Source organism: Nyctibius grandis, chromosome Z, assembly GCF_013368605.1.
Source record: "Nyctibius grandis isolate bNycGra1 chromosome Z, bNycGra1.pri, whole genome shotgun sequence".
Classification (NCBI taxonomy): domain Eukaryota; kingdom Metazoa; phylum Chordata; class Aves; order Nyctibiiformes; family Nyctibiidae; genus Nyctibius; species Nyctibius grandis.
The window spans coordinates 18,838,572-18,855,319 of NC_090695.1; positions in this window are offsets into that span (position 1 = coordinate 18,838,572).

Below are 16,748 nucleotides of genomic sequence, written 5' to 3' on the forward strand. Positions count from 1 at the left end.
GGGAGAAAATGCTATGGCACGACCTAGTGTGGATGAAATGGCTAACTGTATGCGACAGTATGAAGATAGTATTTCTTCCCCACTGCAGACCCGCATCTCAGCTGTGGAAAAACTGACTAAGGAAAACAAGGATTCATTTAAACAACTGTCAGACAAACTGTCCAGGATCGAGAATAAACTTGACTCTCTACCTACAGAGGCCCGCGTTGCAGCTGTTAGGAGAAAACGCCCTCCTACAGGACCAGCTCGAAGGAAACGGAACACATCACGAGGTATCCTGTGGTTTGCCCTGCGTGGTTATGGGGAGGACATGAACAGATGGCATGGACAACCTACCAGTACCCTACAGGCACGAGTACGTGAGTTGCAAGCTAAAAGAAATACCAGAGAGAATTTTTCTAGGAGGATGGCTGCTCCAGTTACCAGTGAGCAGGACCCCAGTCAGGGTAGATGGGCCTCAAATTCCTTTTTCCAAAGTGTGAATAGGAGAAATGAAGGTCCAGTCCCTGTGAGCAGCACGAATCCATTTCTTGATTAGGGGGGCCCTGCCTCCAGCCAGGTGGAGGAAAGGGACAACCGAGTTTATTGGACTGTGTGGATTCGATGGCCTGGCACATCAAAACCACAAAGGTATCGAGCCTTGGTAGACACTGGTGCACAGTGCACCCTAATGCCATCGGATCATAAAGGGGCAGAATCTATCAGTATTTCAGGAGTAACAGGAGGATCTCAAGTGTTATCTGTATTGGAAGCCGAAGTGAGCCTAACTAAAAATGAATGGAAAAAGCACCCCATCGTGACTGGCCCAGATGCTCCGTGCATCCTTGGCATAGACTACCTCAAGAGAGGGTATTTTAAGGACCCAAAAGGGTATAGATGGGCCTTTGGTATAGCAGCTGTAGAGACTGAGGACATTAAACAGCTGTCTACCTTGCCTGGCCTCTCAGAGGATCCTTCTGTTGTGGGGTTGCTGAAGGTTGAAGAACAACAGGTGCCAATTGCTACTACCACGGTGCACCGACGACAATATCGCACCAATCGAGACTCCCTGATCCCCATTCATAAACTGATTAGACAATTAGAAAATCAAGGAGTGATTAGTAAGACTCGCTCACCCTTTAATAGTCCTATATGGCCAGTGCGAAAGTCTGATGGAGAATGGAGATTAACTGTGGACTATCGTGGCCTAAATGAAGTTACGCCACTGCTGAGTACTGCTGTGCCAGACATGCTAGAACTTCAATACGAACTGGAGTCAAAGGCAGTCAAGTGGTACGCCACGATAGACATTGCTAATGCATTTTTCTCTATTCCTTTGGCACCAAAGTGCAGGCCACAGTTTGCTTTTACCTGGAGAGGTATCCAGTATACCTGGAATCGACTGCCCCAGGGGTGGAAACACAGTCCTACTATTTGCCATGGACTGAGCCAGACTGCACTAGAAAAGGGTGGAGCTCCAGAACATTTGCAATACATTGATGACATCATTGTGTGGGGTGATACAGCAGCAGAAGTTTTTGACAAAGGGGAGAAAATAATCCAAATTCTTCTGAAAGCTGGTTTTGCCATAAAAAGAGGCAAGGTCAAGGGACCTGCCCGGGAGATCCAGTTTTTAGGGATTAAATGGCAAGATGGGCGTTGCCAGATCCCGATAGAGGTGATCAACAAAATAACAGCTATGTCCCCACCAACTAACAAAAAGGAAACACAAGCCTTCTTAGGCGTTGTGGGTTTCTGGAGAATGCATATTCCAGATTACAGCCAGATTGTACGCCCTCTTTATCAAGTGACCAGAAAGAAGAATGATTTTCTGTGGGGTCCTGAACAACGACAGGCCTTTGAACAGATTAAACAAGAGATTGTGCATGCAGTAGCCCTTGGACCAGTCCGTACGGGACAAGATGTTAAAAATGTGCTCTACACCGCAGCTGGGGACAATGGTCCTACCTGGAGCCTCTGGCAGAAAGTACCAGGGGAGACTCGAGGTCGACCCCTAGGATTTTGGAGTTGAGGATACAAGGGTTCCGAGGCCAATTACACCCCAACTGAAAAAGAGATACTGGCAGCATATGAAGGAGTTAGAGCTGCTTCAGAGGTAATTGGTACTGAAGCACAACTTCTCCTGGCACCTCGATTACCAGTACTAGGCTGGATGTTCAAGGGTAAGGTTCCTACTACCCATCATGCAACTGATGCTACATGGAGTAAATGGATTGCATTAATTACACAGAGGGCTCGAATAGGAAACCCTAATCGCCCAGGAATCTTAGAAGTGATCATGGACTGGCCAGAAGGCAAAGACTTCGGAATGCCACCAGAAAAGGAGGTGACACGTGCTGAAGAAGCCCCACCATATAATGAACTACCAGAGGATGAGAAGCAGTATGCCCTGTTCACTGATGGATCCTGCCGTCTTGTAGGAAAGCATCGGAAGTGGAAAGCTGCTGTATGGAGTCCTATACGACGAATCACAGAAGCCACAGAAGGACAAGGTGAATCAAGTCAATTTGCAGAGGTAAAAGCCATCCAGCTGGCTCTAGACATTGCTGAACGAGAAAAGTGGCCAAGGCTGTATCTTTATACTGACTCATGGATGGTAGCAAATGCCTTGTGGGGGTGGTTAAAGCAGTGGAAGCGAAACAACTGGCAGCGTAAAGGTAAACCTATTTGGGCTGCTGAACTGTGGCAAGATATTGCTGCTCGGCTCGAGAAACTAGTTGTGAAGGTACGTCACGTAGATGCTCACGTACCTAAAAGTCGGGCAACTGAGGGACATCGAAACAACCAACAAGCAGATCAGGCTGCTAAAGTGTTCCAAATAGACTTGGACTGGGAACATAAAGGTGAACTATTTTTAGCTTGGTGGGCTCATGACACTTCAGGTCATCAAGGAAGAGATGCAACATACAGATGGGCTCGTGAACGAGGGGTGGACTTAACCATGGACTCTATTGCACAGGTTATCCATGATTGTGAAACATGCGCCGCAATTAAGCAAGCCAAATGGTTAAAACCTTTGTGGTATGGGGGGCGGTGGTTGAAATATAAATATGGGGAGGCCTGGCAAATTGACTATATCACACTCCCTCAAACCCGCCAGGGTAAACGCTATGTGCTTACCATGGTGGAGGCGACCACCGGATGGTTGGAAACATACTCTGTGCCCCATGCCACTGCCCGGAACACTATTCTGGGCCTTGAAAAGCAAATCTTGTGGCGACATGGCACGCCAGAGAGAATTGAGTCGGACAATGGGACTCATTTCAAAAACAGTCTCATAGATAACTGGGCCAAAGAACATGGCATCGAGTGGGTATATCATATCCCCTATCATGCACCAGCATCTGGGAAAATTGAACGATACAATGGGCTGTTAAAAACTACCCTGAAAGCAATGGGGGGTGGAACCTTTAAAAACTGGGATAAGCATTTGGCACAAGCTACCTGGCTAGTTAACACCAGAGGATCTATCAACCGAGCTGGCCCTGCTCAGTCAGACCTTTTACATACAGTAGAAGGGGATAAAGTCCCTGTGGTGCATGAAAGGAATCTGTTGGGAAAAACTGTCTGGGTTCTTCCTGCTACGGGCAAAGGTAAACCCGTTCATGGGATTGCTTTTGCTCAAGGACCTGGATGTACTTGGTGGGTGATGCTGCAGGATGGTGGAGTCCGATGTGTCCCTGAAGGTGATCTGATCTTGGGTGAGAATACTTAATTCTGAACTGCATGATGTTAATTGCTGCATAATACTAACAGTGTTCATAAGTGTCTTTCAGGTTAAGACAGTGGTGACGAGACCAGAGCTAACTGCAAGTGGCGTCCAGTAACCTCCTCGAGACTGACATCTTTAACCTGCAACCCGTGGGCACAAACTGTCACAAAGCTCATACCATGTCTCCTGCCCTGAGAGACTCCTAGCCAGATGGAAACCCACAATCCTGAACTAAATGAACTTGATGAACTTTTTTTTTTTCTGTATAGAGATGAATCATAAACTAATGTTATCTGTATATATTTTAAAATGAAAAGTTAGTGGTGATCTGAGTATGACGTGAATGGTATGGAATAAGGGGTGGAATGTCCTGGTTTGGCCTAAACCAGGCCGATTTTCCTTTCAGTGATTTTTACTTTCAGCTAAGTCTCCTCTAAGTAACTGCACTTTCTGAAACTAACTGCATGTTTTTGCAGACAGTGTCTGCTTCCAGGACTGATAACGCTCGAAGTTTGTAGTTATCGCTGAGGCACCGGTAGGGATGTTGTGCAGTAAGGCTCTTGCTGTACTTTTTCTTAGAGAAACCAAGGTCACTGCTGAATTCCTCACTGCTTACAAGTGAAAAGCTGAGGGGGGGGGTCGCAGCTGCAGGGGGGAGCAGACAGGGCAGGTGACCCAAAATTGACCAACGAGGGTATTCCATCCCATACACGTCATTCTCGGTATAAAGCGGGGGGATCACGAGGGTCTCGCTCTTGCTCTTGGCATGCTCTTTCTGCTATGGCCGGTGTCCAAAGAGGACTCTGTCTGTTTTCCTGCTGCCCCCGATCCCGATCCGTGCATCCCTGAATCCAGCTCTCGACCGTCGCTAGGCCCAGCCTGGGCCTTCCCGGAGCCTGCCCTGCAGTGCCGGTGGTGACGTTGCCGACATTGGGGGAGCTCGATCTTGGTTTTGTATATATATTTGTATATATTTGATTATTCCAATATTATTATTATACTCTTTTTCATTATTATAGGTTTATTAAAACTGTTTTAACTTTCCAACCCATAAGTCTCTCTCCCTTTTGCCTTTCCCTTTCCCTTCGGGTGGGGGGCGGGAGGGTTAACAGAGAGCGTCTGCTGCAGGTTTAATCGCCAGCCCAGCTTTAAACCGTGACAGATTTATTGGCGCCCAACTGTGTCCAGCCCTGGAGTCCTCAGCACAGGAAAGACGTGGATCTGTTGGAACGGGTCCAGAGGAGGGCCACAAAAATGATCAGGGGGATGGAGAACCTCTGCTATGAAGAAAGTCTGAGAGAGTTGGGATTGTTCATCGTGGAGAAGAGAAGGCTCCAGGGAGACCTTATTGTCACCTTTCAGTACTTAAAGGGCACTTATAAGAAAGATGTGGACAGACTTTATTGTAGGGCCTGTAGCGATACAACAAGGGGAAATGGTTTTAAACTGAAAGAGGGTAGATTTAGATTAGATATTAAGAAGAAAATCTTTAGTGTGAGGGTAGTGAAACACTGGAACAGGTTGCCCAGAGGAGTTGTGGATGCCCCCTCCCTGGAAGTGTTTAAGGCCAGACTGGATGAGGCTTTGAGCAACCTGGTCTAGTGGAAGGTGTCCTTGCCTGTGGCAGGGGGGTTGGAACTAGGTGATCTTTAAGGTCCCTTCCAACCCAAACCGTTCTATGATTCTATGATTCTATAAAAGAGGGCAGACTCAGACTTGATTTAAGGAAGAGGTTTTTTACGATGAGGGTGGTGAAACGCTGGAAGAGGTTGCCCAGAGAGGTGGTAGATGCCCCATCCCTGTAAACATTTAAGGACAGGTTGGATGGGGCTGTGAGCAACCTGTTCTAGTTGAAGGTATCCCTGCTTATTGCAGGGGTTTGGACTAGATAACCTTTAAAGGTCCTTTCCAACACAAACTATTCTATGATTCTATGATGGGGAAAGGGTTCATAGATCTTCTGGGTTGCATATTGTGCTGGTCAGACCTGTAGCCCACAAGGAGCCATGCTCTGACCCTGATCCTTCCCCTGCATCAGAATGAGGTGTAAAAGCAGCACTGATGTTAGACAAGGGAAATCCCACTCCATGCAGAAAAGGCTCCTTATGCAACAAACAGGAGGCTCTCCATTGCTGTAATATCAGGATTAAGACTGAGGTATGTTATAATTAATTCAAACAATTCTAGCAGTCTTTGTATCCATAAAACAGTTATTTGTTGTTGAGTAAGTTTTATAAATTTTAGCTCACTTGAAAGACTATTCTCTGCAAGTTAAGACATACAAACTATGTAGTTGATGGATCAGGACGTATTTTTGGTGTTGGTTGAATGACAAACCATGTCATCTCCAAAGAATTTTGGTATATTTTACTTAAAAAATAGACCAAAAGTGGGGTTTTTCATTACAGGCTCATTTCCAAATGTCTGAACAATATACAGGGAATAATTTATTTAATTAGTTACTTCTACAAAATGTCCAATAATAAATAGGTGAAAAAAGTCCATTATTACATGGTGGTATGTAACACATATCTTATGTAGCATAGCAGAGTCAAAAGGCAAGATAAGTTATATTGGATATATTGCACCCTCTGTTTAAGTAAATTCATATCAATAGGCTCCTCTCACCTCCCATTTGCATGAATGTGGGGGATTTTTCTTATTCATGCAAGCTTGAGGCAAACAGCGTCGGGCAAGCCATTTTCGTCTTCATTTCGAACATCTATATCCCTTGTTTTATGCTTACTTTTTTAAATCCCTTGGTTCCCTTCCAACTCACAGAAGGGCACAAAGCACCTTGGCTTTCCACCTCCTGCTTTGCTATTGCTTAAGTACGTGATCCTCATTGCATTTTAGTTAATGAGGATATTGCTGGCAGGGGGACAGGTAGGAGAACTGGAGATAAAGTAGTCTTTTGCATCAAACTGAGTGTTGATAGATGTAAATAGAATATTCTTAAAACTCTTGTGCCGGTTGGAGTTTTTACGTGTCCATCAAATCAGTCTAGGTAGCTGATGTGATTTGAAGTCCCTCGGCAGATATGAAGTGGTTTAGGGAGTATTTACACACTCACCTCTTAGATGGCAGAAACAGGAGAGGAGGAGGAACCTCTGGCAAAGGGGTTAGTGGTGACATGGAGGTTACTACCCCTCAGCACCTCTGATGTGTTGGTTGCTCTAAAGAGGAATTCAGTGGTAATGAAGATTTCACAAGGCACTGAGGTGCTGTTGAGGGGGATTAGCAAACTGTAGGCCTAAGTTTACAACCTTGGATCCACCGTGAAGCACAAAGCCTTGGCTGTGCTTTTTCAGCCACCTGTGCTCATTTAGTAACCCCTGGAGAGGCTTGTGGCTGCTGTAATTTATTTTACCATTCATCATGAAAAAAATTCTGTTTCGCAGAAGCTATAGGGGAAGATGGAAGGCAGAGTTTAGATTGCTGTCAGTTTAAGATAATTTTCTATTATCTTTCCATGTAAGTTAGAGGAAAGCTATGTTAACTTTTTTAAAAGCTTATGGAACTGAAGAAAGTCAAACTATCCATTTAAAACAGGGACAGGGATACCAGGTACAGAGTGTGTCTGAAGAGGCTGGAGAACCCCAAAATAATTTACTTTGGGAGGCTGATGGTGTTTTTTCTTTCTCAACCCATTCATACATTTGCTTTCCCTCCTTCTAATGGCTTAATATTTTCCCTCTTTCTCCCTTCCCCAGTCCCCTGGACCCAGCTCTTCTTTCAGATGCAGTTTGTGTTTACAACCAGTTGCCATTAACACACCATACGAACAAAAATATAGGCTTTGAATGAAGCCTGTCTAGCTTCTGCAGTAAAGAGCTGGTTGAAAGTAGGCTTTCTGGATGGGTGTCTTGGCCTGACAGAGAAGAATCCTATTTAAACTGTCATATTTTCTCTCATCAGGCTGTTGCTCCTTTTCCCTTCTTCTGTCCCCAAGTGATTTTGTACCTTTTTTTATTTCTTCTTCATAGCTGTCTGAGTTTCATCAGCTTGACATGGCATGAAAAGCGTTTGCGCTTTGTCTATAGCAATAAACATCAGCAAAACTGCCACAAATGCTCCTGTGATACATTGCCATTAAGTGTACGGCTGCACCTTTTTGGATGTGGGAAAGAAGACGGCTACGGCTCTCATCCAAGCCAAGGATAAACCCATTTCCTTGTGCAGAAGCAAGATGGGGAACTAGATTTGCTCAGCTGTGTTTATGCTCCTGCCCACACGTATGCCCATACAAGCATCCCACCAGCCGAACATCAGGCTAATCAAAACAACATAAAGCCTGCTGAATCCCAAACGAGCTGTGACGGGGCTTGTCATGCCTATATCATTATTGTTGTTGTTTCAATTTGTAAAATTAGCCTCTGCTGATGGCCATGCCTGCAGCTGCCTCTCCTCCAGCCTCTCTGCAGCTCCTGCATCCCTGGGCTGTCCTTGTGTGATAGCTGTACGCTCCTGCCCCAGTGTCCACTGCAGCCCCCTGTGGGACCCAGGGCTTGGAAGGTGGAGGGTTCCTACCCCACCTCCTGCCACCAGGGCCTGCTCTTTGAGCTGCAAATGAATTCAAGAACCTCCCTGGGAACAGAAAGGCTTTTCAGCTGATCAGATGGCTGAAAAGGAAAACATAACCAAATGCTGCTGTGTGAGCTCGCTGTGGCTATGCAGGGCCCTTTGTTAAAATTTCTGTGCCCTGCCTAACCCTCACCTGGCTCCAGCTGCAGGGATGGAGGGGTTTCACCCAACTGACCCCATTCCTTGTAGCCCTGCAGGGCTTGGTGGTAGCTGCTGTGGGACCCTTTGCCTGACTTGTGGGCATCTCTCATACACTGTTGTCCTGATGGGCTGCTACTGGATCCTCCCACTCCTAAAACGCAAATAGTGTTGCTTGACACTCCTGTGTTGATTTTTGGTGGACTAACTGGTCCTATGGAGTTCAGAGGTGATGGAACGACTCTTGCTGTGAGAAAGGGGGAGCATAGTTTGGGGTTTTGATTACAGAGACCAGTTTGGTCTGCTGCAGCAAGCACACTTCAAAATTCGTGCCAGCCTTTTGAAATGTGTTGATTAGTTTACAGAGGAAAAAAAGAGTGAAAAGTGAAAAATACGGTATGCTGAAATGGGAACCAGGTGGTGCTCACAGCAGCTTAATCAGAACCCGTGAACGTCCCTCCCACGGGCAGGGCTGCTGCGTGCAGCATGTGGTCTGTCTGCTGGTCTTTTGGAGTGGGAAAGAAGGTGTCAGTCCTGTTGTCAGGACCACTACGCACTGCAGCCCCTGCTCCTGCTTTTGACAGAAGGGAGAGAAGTGTGACCGGGGAGAAACCTCAGTCTGCAGGTGCTCCCAGGACAGGAGGTGCTGTTTGCTCACGCTGGCTCAGCCAGGCAGGTGGGTTGGGTTGCCCACCGTGGCCAGGCGTTCAGGTCCCGGTGCTTAGCTCTGCTATGCGCATGGTGTTGGCCTCGTCCGGTCAGTCTTCATAGGCTTGGTGGTGCCCAGGAAAATATTGCAACATGCTGTGATCTCAGGGTCTGCTGAAAAGCAGAAAAAAAAGTCAGGAGAGAAGGAAGGTGGGGGGAAAGGTATGCAGAACGGGCCATGGCAGGGTCTCTACTGGCTCAGATGTGATGACATAGCGCCCTGTGTGCCTGACAGCAATGTGATTTGATCCTGATGAGCCTCTGCGGCATCCTGGCTCACCAAAGGGCAAAGTCTGCATGGCTTACTAGTTTTTCAACTACTTGAAGTTTTAGAGGAAAGGAAAAGGATGTGTAGTAGAAACAGAAGTTAATGCCATAAACACAAGCACTGAAATAACTGATTAATCTAAATGATTGCCTGACTTCTGGCTCCCGTGTACCTAGCACAGCTGCTGGCAGGCGTTGCAGCCCTTTCCCTCTCCTCCACATCTCTCCACGCCCCTCTTCCACCCATTTCCCACTGCTGAACTCCCAGCTGGTGCTGTGAACAGACCTCAACCATTACCCCATGGAGGCGACATGAAATTACCCAATGCTTCCCTGTCCGCAAAGCCTCAGCCATTAAATATCATTGAAGGAAAGCTCTTTGTGATCGTCCCTCTGTACTCGGCACTGGTGAGGCCGCACCTTGAATACTGTGTCCAATTCTGGGCCCCGCATTTCAAGAAAGATGTTGAGGTGTTGGAGCGAGTCCAGAGGAGGGCGACCAAGCTGGTGAAAGGTCTGGAGGGTATGACCTATGAGGAACAGCTGAGGGAGCTGGGGTTGTTTAGCCTGGAGAAGAGGAGGCTCTGAGGTGACCTTATTGCAGTCTACAGCTGCCTGAAGGGAGATTGTAGCGGAGTGGGAGTCGGCCTCTTCTCCCAGGGAACTAGTGATAGGAGTGCCATGGTCTATTTGACAGGGTGGTGTCAGGGCAACGGTTGGACTCGATGATCCCTGAGGTCTCTTCCAACCTGATTGATTCTGTGATTCTGTGACAAGAGGACATAGTCTCAAGCTTCACTAGGGGAGGTTCAGGTTGGACATTAGGAAGCATTTCTTCTCAGAAAGGGTCATTAGACATTGGAACCGGCTGCCCATGGAGGTGGTGGAGTCACCATCTCTGGATGTGTTTAAGAAAAGACTGAATATGGCACTTAGTGCCATGGTCTAGTTGACATGGTGGTGTCAGGGCAACGGTTGGACTCGATGATCCCAGAGGTCTCTTCCAACCTGGTTGATTCTGTGATCCTGTGTGATACGTGCATGCAGAGTTCAGGGGGCTTTTGTTAAATCTTGTAGTAGTTGCACATGTCCCCCATCAGTAGCATTATACTACTGCTTCATGGTGTCCTCTTAGCCACAGAGTTGTTAGGATTTTCAAACAATCTAGCTTTGTAGCGTTTTGAGTTGTGAATGCAACATGACCTATCAATATGCAATACAGTTATAAAACAGTGGCTACAGGATGTTTGATCATGCGTCTAAACAATATATTTTCATTAAAACTTAATACTAATGTAGATGTCATGTAATTAATGAAAACTATTAGTTATTTTCATTAAAATATCCACTTACTATGAATAGTCTGTAATCCTCCCATGGCTCTAGCCAGATGACAGAAACTTGAAGTATCTCCTACCTGTCTGCTAGTCTTCCCCTCCTCACAAATCTTCTTTCCTGATTTCAACAGCAACCGTCTTCAAGACTTGACTTACCATTAAAAATCTTCCAGCCCCTTAGAATAACAAAGACCAATGGGCATAGCACAAAATTAATATTTGTATTGAATGAGAAGACCTTAGGAACACTGAACTTCAGTCTGTCATTCACATTATATTTCATACGAAGAGAAATGTCCAAATTTTCACTTTCATGAGAAGGCCAGCAGTATTTGCGAGAAAAAATGTTGTATGAGAATCTGGTTGCTCCAGGTTTTAGCTCAGTCTCGGTGCATTGTACACAAGCCCTTTATTAAAAAGAGTTTAATGATCTATCGTGAAAGGGAGCTTAGGTTCATTACATAGACAAACTCGATGCGTCCTTTTCCCAAACTTTGGGTCAACAATGATAGCATCTGTTGTTTGAAGTGTTGTGTACCGTGGACTGACATGCTTTTCTACAAAAATTTAAAATGAATGTTAAATACAGTCAGCAGGTAAAGCAAACAAGCCCATTTGGACAAAAAATAACTTCCAAAAGCTGTAATCCAGAGGGAATTGAATCTTCTTATGACAAGACACTGCAGAGCTCCCCACAACAACTGATATCCTCCCTAGGAGCTGGAGCAGTCATCAACACTCCTGGCAAGTGCACAACACACCTACTTGCATATGAAAAGCTTTCTGCAAAATTAATATCCCACATTAATTCCTGGTGTGACTCCAACTGAAATCAATGATGTTACACCACTGATGAATATGGACAAATTGTTTTAACAATTACCTACTAAGTAGCAGGTTATTGAAAATCACTTTGCACAGCAGGCAAATCCAGTCAGTGGAATGTGGCTAGAAATTGTTGCTGAAGGAGAGGGGTTTTGGGGAGAGGTGGAAAGAGTGGAGACAAGAGAAAGAACAAAAAAAGTTTCTTGCTTTACATTGGCAGAGTGGGGTTTTCCAGGTTTTTCTGTCTGACCAAAGGAACAGATGTAAAGCTGTAGAAAGAAGAACAGATGCAAAGATGTAGAAACGGAAAAACTTTATTGTTCAAAAGTGGTTGGAGAAAAGCAAGTAAGCCCTATAGATCCCAAATCAGCAACAGACAAACTTTGCTTACTTACACTTGGGGTTAGTGATACCAGTCTTCAGGAAGACTGAGAGGGGGAAAAAGGAGAATATTTAAAGAGGAAAGAAAGGGTGCAGCATGAAATTGCCATTTTTGAACCTGAATTAATAACATGACTATGGGTCTTGAGTTCTCAGACATACTTTATTCTTAGTAGAGTAGTAGCAGAGTGGAGAAGTTTTACTCTGCTGAACATGTATGTGTCCCATGAAGCCCTACAACTATAAACTGGAAGCAGCCCTCAGATACAATGCAGTGTGGGTAAAAAAGAAAAGAAAAAACCAACCCACCCAAAGTGCTTTATTCCAAGTTCATTGTATGCAACAATGAAACCTGAGATCAACACTCATCACCCTTCCTGTCCATGGAAGTTGATATTCTATTTCTTTACTATTGCATGTACATGTGTGTGATTTTAAGATTATTCCGCAGATGGGAGTGGAGGTGTCTGTCTGATGGACTTGAAAATTAAAGAACCTGCAAGAGAGGAAAGATGCAGAAAAGTGCTGGGATGAACAATGTTACACAGTATTGTAGAAGAGATAAATTTAAAATTCTTAAAAAGTGTAGTACAACTGGAAATAATGCCTCATTACTCTTATTCTGAAGATCTTAAAGGCCAGACAAAACAAAGGATGATGAAAAGTAGTCTAAATACCAGTGGAGTGAAGAGAATGATGGTTCAATGATTTGCTTTAAGGACATTAGTGTTTTTATTACTTTAGTGGAAATGGTGGTTATGTTCAGAATTGCAGAATCAGATAATAGTCATGCATGTGGGAAGGGATCTCTGGGGCTTTCTAATCCAAAATCCTGCTCAAAGCAGGTCCAGTTGAAGCAGGTTGTTCCTGGTATGTCTGATTGGGTTTTGAATATCTCCATAGATGGAGATTAACAGCATCTGCTTCAGCATTTGACCATCCTCAGGTTGCAATTTTTTTCCCTTATATCAAGTCAGTGTTTCCCATGTTCCAGCTTGTGTCTGTTGCCTCTTGTCCTTCCACTGAGCACATATGAGGAGAGTCTGACTCCATCATCTCTACGTCCTCCATTAGGTGGCTGGTGACAGCAATGACATCCCCCTGAAGCCTTGCCTTCTCCAGGCTGGACAACCTCTCCTTGCAGGACATGTTCCCTGATCATCCTGATGGCCCTCCGCTGGGCTTGCTCCTGTTTTGCAATGTCTTTCTGTGCTGAATGCTATGGACAGGCTGACTGATGGCTGCACCGACACGTGCTGCCATGTGCCTTTGGGGCAAATGAGGAGGTAACACCTGAGATACCATTATGTGGACAGCAGGAGAAATAACTCTTCTGGAATCATATTCCCTGCTTTTACCAAAATGTAGAATTATACAGCTATTGGCTTATTTTTACTAGATTACATTGATTAATGTGTTTCCATGTAGTCAAGAGAAAACTCGAGTACTTCCTTCTTGAACTGGGGAATCTGCTGGTCCACCTTCTCCCAAAGTCAGTGGCCTGCTCAGATCTGTTTGTAGAGTTATGTTACCTCCCCAAACTCCAGCACACGTCAGATGCTCCAGTCTCCTGAAGGGTGAAGGCCAGTTGACTTCTATGTCTTTGTGAGCCACTTTGGCGGATAGAACAGGACTACCCCCTTTGCACCCTGCTGGTACAGGTTCAGCTTAAATTTCCGGTGCTAAATCATGTAAGGTATCAATGAGCGTCTGCAGATCTGAACTCACTTCTTGTGACTGCTTCTTGGGAAAAAAATTGTGCTGTGTATTTGATCTTACCATAAAAGAAAGCCTGTTTCATATTGAATAATCAATATATCTGGCTAGCTTAGCCTGGAAATACTGATCTGAACTTGCCCAAGTCTCAATTTTAGAGAGAGACAGATTTTCTGTAAAACAGAACCTCAACAGGCTTTACAATCTTTGTTTTGCTTTTTTCCTCCCCTTCCGCTCCCCCTGTTACACAGCACTGGGAAAGGTTTAGGACTTATACCTGAGGGGAACAGACATGCAATAGAAATAATTATCTTTGCTTTAGGCTGGGGCCCCCCAACAGAGGTGATATAGCTACATGGAGTAAGCAGATGATCACTTGGACTTCAGAAAGGGTTCATGGCACAGAGGGTTACCTCTGGTGTTCAAGCATGCTCCACTTCTTCTAGGGTATCCTGTAGGTTTAGTGGAAAGCAAAGCCATCCTAAGTCATTCTTAACCTAAGTTTCCCTTCCTGACTGCCAGGTGTAAGCTTTCCCCTCTTCAAAACCCAGTATTGTAGACAGTGCATCTGGAGAAGCATGTGTGTGGGAGAAATGCATGGGCTCAGTTTTCCCTAATGCATATTCAGAGCTAAGTCCACCTGGCTTATACTTCTCTTTAATGAGAGGAGGTGAGGGTGGCTGTGGAGATGGGTCTCTGTGAGGGCCCTAGGATCTCTCTCGGACAGTTACTCCTTTCAGGGAGGCAATTCAGCCTCTTGTGGTACGTGGCCTGCAGCATGGTGGTCCATGGCAGGCTGGCAGGTAACCTTCCCCTGACCCTAAGCCTCCCACAACATATCTCCTGTGTGCAGCTCCGAGTGGTCTGTGTTTCCCTTGCTCTGTCCTCCACCTGCTCCCCATGTAGACAGCCCACTGTTGGATTTATCTTGATTTCCCAGCATCACCAAGAGAGTGCTTGAGAGTAAACAAAGCAAAAATTGTTTTTCAGTGAGATCTGAAGTCAGGCTTTATTTACAGGACTGAAAACAGGTAAAATAAAGTGTAAACTGCAATTTTTATCTAAGCCTAGACATTAAATATCTTCCCTTCCTGAGCCTTGGAGACACCTCGGAGGTGTCCCAGATCCTGCAGTCAGGGTCCAGACTTGCTCACTGTGGTGCCCCTTTCCTGCCTTCAGCGTAGACCTGGAAAGCGGTCACCAGGGATGGAGGAGGAGAGCCTCCTCCAGCTCCTCCTTTCCTCCTCTTGGCTTCCACCTGCTGCTGAAGCGCACGTGACAAGCAGGTGGCCTATCTGTGCAGTCATCATCACTGGGATTATCTTTATCATTCAAAAGGCTTCCTGGTTTCTTCTGCACCACTCATCTGGTCCCCATTTCCTCCAGGAAGTCTCCGCATGCAGCCCCAGCTTCTCCTCCCTGCCCAGACCAGACATCTGGTGAGGCTCATTGGTGCTGGGGTGGCTGTGTCCCTGGGAAGCCCACATGTGTCACCTCAATGGCACAGGCGATGGGCTGCGTGCTGGGATGACTAATCTATCTGCATCTCTACCCTACCTGTGCGCTTTCAAGGATTTTTCTGCCACAGAAACTTGCAGGCTTTAAAACTGAGTGAATGCGATCTTTCGGAAAGATTTTCAGTTATTACATTTTGGACTCTTATACATGGTCACATTACGTTTGAATCATGCTGGTAACTCTACAGATGAGGGAACTAAACAATTGTTCATCTGCCAGCAGTGGCTTTTCTTACAACACACCAATTGGTTCTGACTTTACAGAAGATTAAAGTAACTACTTGTACATTTTTTGTGGTTAGGAAACCCCTTCCTATTCACTTAAAGTCATTGCCAAATCTTGAAACCATTGTACTTATGGAGACTTGAAATGTCTAATTTCAGTCCAATAAGCAGATCCAGACTTGTCACCAATGTGCCTAAAACAACATGCTTCATTTTAGGGAGTGCAACAAAAGTAAACAACTTTAGAAAACTAAATTGTTCCTTTGCTGAAAGCTTTCTGTTACAGGGTACATGGCAGGAGGTCACATGGTAAATAATGAATAACATATTGCTCTTTGATAGTGCCTTTAGCAAATTTTATAGGAAAAGGATCAGATTTATAGTGGATCAGAGCAGAACTGTGACTAGAACTCTTATTTTCTCCTCTCCCTGTGACAGTCTCCCCTGCTTACTTCACCTTTTATATTGTAGTTGTAAGTATAAAACTTTCTGTGTAACAGTTTTTGTAAGCATAAGTATCTAACTTTTATATTGTATTTGGACCATCAAGGTTAAACTTGGCACAGAGACATTAAGAAGTGTGAACAGATCGCCATGTATCTGGCTCCTCATTGTCTTTCAGCAGCTGTCTTGCTTTAAGAACAATTTGACACCAGTAGAAAACACAGTTATTCTGTTTTGCTCCACTTTGTACTTGTATTGACTAGATAAATGTGGCAGGCAGCAAAAGGAAGTTGTGCTCCATGTCAATATTAAGAGAAGAGAATGGACCAAAATATCCCTAACTGATTCACATAACCTAGGTCTGCAAAATTGGACTAGAGCTCTTTAAGAGGGCAAGAATTTTCCAAAATGTAAATACATTTTCATTTTAGCAATGCTTCAAATGTTGTGAGAGTAATTTTTCTCATGGCATTTTGGCCTTTCTACTTCTAGCAGTAACCAAAACAGAAATGCAGAGACAAGAAAACTGATTACTCAAATGACTTCAGCAGCATGTAGAAAATATACTACTCTATAGCTGTTCTGCAGAAGAAAGGAGCACAGAAGATAAACCGTGATTAGAGAGGAAAAGATCTTTGTAGGAGAATGCCCTGTCTTGCAGACCAGCATTGCTTTTCTCACTGCCCCACCATGCAGGCAGCAAACTCCAGCTTCATGGGGACTGGCCTGTCTGAGGGCACAGGAACTGCTGCACTGCACTCCACATGAATTGTCTTATCCTGCGTGAAAGTAATACAGAAGAGCTCAAAAACAGCACTGTGTTACTTGGCTGAGAGGCAAAGATCAAGCACGCTGGATGCTCTGGACAGCCAGAGCCCCCAGCTCTGGAGGGAA